Here is a 4,080-nt window from a genome sequence, read left to right as displayed (position 1 = left end):
TTCAAGGCTGCAGTGAGCCGAGACTGTACCACCGCACTCCAGCCTGGGTGACAGAGTGAGACTCTGTCTCAAAAAACAAAAAACAAACAAACAAAGAAAAAATCATTCATGGAGTATCTTACTGCCTACTTGATCCAGCAAAATGGACTCTCACCAACATTTTTCTTTCACCCTTATGTTCTAATGTTTTTTAAATTAATGATTATATTGTAGGAGACTGAGAAAAGAGATGAGTAAAAAAATAAACTAATAAGAAAAATTGCTCATCTTTTCACCATCCAGTAATAGCCACTGTTACCACTGTGGTGTATCTTATTTTAACCACGGCTTTCCTACCCAGGCTGCATGATTTCACCATACAAACAGCCTGGGACCAGCCAGTGTTTCTCACTGGCCCCTGGTAGAGAAGTCCCTCACCGGATGTAACAAGGTAACTTCTCTCTGCAACATCTAGCATGGATAGCCTAGTCCTGGCTTTCTTGGAAGGACTAAGTGTCAGTCAAACAGCTTTCTGCACTTCATGGTTCAGAGGAGGTAGTTGAGTTGAGGACGACTGTCAAGGAGGTGGGTTCAAGTACCTGTATTTTTACAAACCTCCAAGGAGATGAAGTTTAAGTACAATTGAAAACACTGGACTATATTGTTTTGTGTAACTCTTTTTCTGTAAAGTAAAAACGAGATCAAATCATAAATAATGACTGACAGTTTTTTAACCTAACAACAAAGCACAAACTGCTTTTCTCATCTTTAAATATTCTATCATATAATTCTTCAATGGCTGTGCGGCGTTCTTCAAGCTCCACTGAGGGCTTTACTCAGTATGCCAGGCCCATCGTAATGGGCTTGGTCTGAAACGGGGTTTCCTGGGCCTGCTTCAGCCACAAGAAAGAAGGCGACTGTCCGCCAGCATTTGCAGTTCCCAGGTAAAAAACATCCCAAGTTCAGCCTCTTTTTAGTCAAATGACCAGGAGCAAGTTACCAAATTTTCTGTGCCTCATTTTTCTATTCATCTGCAAAATGGGAACAGTACAGGACTGCCAAGTGACTGAAATGAAATGACACATCCGAAAGTCCTTCATAAACTCTAAAGTGCTATCCTGAGGCAGGGCCTTTTCACAGAGTCAAGGAAATGAAAATAATCATACAAAAGAAACGGTATCTCTTTAGAGATCACAGATAATTTGTGGACTATTTCTCAACAGCTATGTAAGAAAAAAAGTGCACATAAAAAGTATAGAGATGCAAAAGAATGCTTCTGAAGAAAATGTCATGAAGCTTACATGTTATTTTGGGGTGTTAAATCAGTTTTCCTGTACGAATGTCTCAGAAATGATATTTCAAGTCCATAGGTGTGACATACAAAGTTATTTTCTACTATGCGCTCAGTTTTGTATCCTCAATGCTTAGTAGAGTGCCTGACTCCTAGTAGGTGCTCAGTAAATGAATCCACTAAATGAATGACTAAATGAACACATCTAATGCCAAGCACTGCCAACTTATGAGCTATTTGGTTTAAATCAAGGGTGTAGAGTTATGTAAAAAGATAAGTACTCAGGAAAGACAAGCATAATATCTCATGTTCAGATCACTGAGAGAGCCTGACCAACACTGAGTTTAACACAGAGCTTCTTATTTGAACAGATGTGTGTGTGTGTGCATGCACCGACACGCGCATGGGCACACACAAGCATTCACCATGAAGTCAAACCACAGCCTCACCGAAAGTTTTTGGACCTCGAGAATCTGCTAACAGTCATCCCTTCTATGCTGAGCTGGTATCCAGAGGAAGAAACAATAGGAACAGAGAGTGAGCCATGCCGAAAACTGTTTCCCCACAGGCACTGAGCTCTGCTTCCAGAATCTTCTGCCTAACTTGCACTCAAGATAGGATCACTTAATAATAAACACACAGTTAATCACAAGATGCTATGTCAGATGACATGTGGATAATTTTTTACTGATAGCCAAGTGCTTTCACATATACCAGGGGTCGGCAAACTCCAGCCTATAAACTAAATCCAGCCTGTTGCCTGTTTTTGTACAGCCTGAGACTTAAGAATGGTTTTTATATTTTTTACATGGTTGGGGAAAAAAGTCAAAATAATAATATTGCAACATGTACAAATTATATGAGGTTCCAATGCCATGTCCATAAATAATTACCAGAATACAGCCATACCATTTATATACTGTCTATGGCTGTTTTTGTACTACAACAGCAGAGCTGAAAAGCTTTGCAAAGCTGAAAATATTTGCTTTCTGGTCCTTTACATAAAACGTTTGCCAGCCCCCGATATATACTGCTATATAATGTGATCCTCACAACGGCCCTAGGCAAAGCAGAGCTGAGGCTAATTCCTGGGTCCTCTGACTTCTACTGCACACAAAAGCAAGTGACACAAATGTCAGCGTGTGACACAGCATGTAGGAGTAATATGTGGAACACACGTTCCCTTAGAGGTACCGGTTTCCTACTTGGGGGAAGGTGTTTTTTCATAAAATGTTTTATGGCAAGACTCTCACACTAACGTCAAGCCTCATCTACTGTACAGAGAAGCTCAATGTCCTATTGTAGTAATAAATAATTAATCTGATCACTGTGTTTGAAGGTCAGTGAGATTATCTTGGGTTTTGAGTAATGGACTATCATCGGCTCTATGCTGCCCCCTGGTGTGAGCCTATTCCACTCCCTCTGAGGGAATTCCAGCCCCAACACCAACTCTCCTGGCTGCTCCACCCACAGCTTCTTCCACCATCCCAAGCCCTGCCCCTCACCCCACCCCTACTCCCTGTGGAAGTTGATCCAGCCAAAGACAAGACAGCTAAATGATACGAGGGCAGCTAGGGAGTATGTAACATCATTAAGGAGCCCTTGCAAAAGAGGTGTACTCTACATAACTGGGGGTATTTGGTTTTTCTAGACAGTAGCAGAGGGGCTACAGGGAAATCAGGTAAAGTATATTCAAGGCTAGTCTGGAAAGGCAATCAAACACCTCTCTCAATTATAAAACAGAAATCCTCTGGGTCTGATTAACAAACCCACTCTCAAACCAGTGGGCTGATCAAAGTTAGTCACGCCATACTAGAAAAGATTAGCTTTTTTTCTTCCATAAAACTGCAGTCTATTTCCTGGGGCCTAGCCAGCACCAAACCCTGCTTTCCACGGAAGCCCATGGAGGCTGATGTCATAACAGCATGGACAGACTTTGACAAACCAGGGGATAAGGCCATAGAGCACGAGCCACAGAAGGCAGGACACTGACCCTCTTTCTTCAGCTTCCCAGCTATCACAGCAAGGGCAGGGCAGTGGGGGGACAGAGAGGCTGGGGCAGGGAACCAGAAACCAGCAAGAACTCTGGACCTGCCACTTGCATGAGGTCTTTTCATCTCAATGAGGCTGTTTTCTTACTGGCAAAGGGGAGTTACAATGCCTACCTCCCAGAACTGTTCTAAGGCTTGGCTAAAATAAGAGATGCAAAGTATTTCACATATAGTTGGTGCAGAATACATCTCCTCAAAGAGCAGCCTGTGCTATTTTTTCCTTTTTGTGGGAAAGGTAAAAAGAAAGGTATTATATCCACTTTATTGCATTCAAACACTGGGCCCTTCAAAATGACATTTCTAAGGCTCAACACTGTGCAGAAGAGACCATGAAAACCAAGGCATCGGCAGGGAGATGAGGCGTGTACCACTGCAGCCAGAACTCCCTGCACTGTTATAAGAAGGAGGTGGATAGTCACTCATAGCTATGGTGAATGGGGATACAGGAAGCAAATGAGCTGTAACTCAGTGATCCAGTGTCTGTGGAAAGGGGACAGAGAAGCCTGACAGCTCGAGAGAGCACTCTCTTGCTAGGAGTTCTGTGCAAGGAAGCTGCTGTGCAGTCTTATCTCTTCTTCTGTGTTCCAAGGTGACTAGCTCATTTATGGAGGGTCACAAGCCCTGAATGCTACTAAGATCAGCTTAGAATAATATACATTTTAAGAATAAAAATAAGGAAAGCCCCAAGACACCATTTGCCCTCCAGCAATTTCAACCTGCTGTTCTTGTTGCTACCACTTTCCTTGCCTACTAAAGCAA

General features: G+C 42.6%; 1 protein-coding gene across 2 annotated transcripts in view; it reads right to left on the bottom strand.

Moving 5' to 3' along the window:
• The window catches only part of HPS4 (Hermansky-Pudlak syndrome 4), a 33,941-nt gene that overhangs the window by 6,086 nt on the left and 23,775 nt on the right, over positions 1–4,080 (bottom strand). The gene's annotated exons all lie outside the window — the stretch shown is intronic.

Source organism: Colobus angolensis, unplaced genomic scaffold (assembly GCF_000951035.1).
Source record: "Colobus angolensis palliatus isolate OR3802 unplaced genomic scaffold, Cang.pa_1.0 Scaffold139, whole genome shotgun sequence".
NCBI lineage: Eukaryota > Metazoa > Chordata > Mammalia > Primates > Cercopithecidae > Colobus > Colobus angolensis.
Note: the sequence above shows the minus strand (reverse complement) of the source record. Positions and strands in the feature narration are given on the sequence as shown.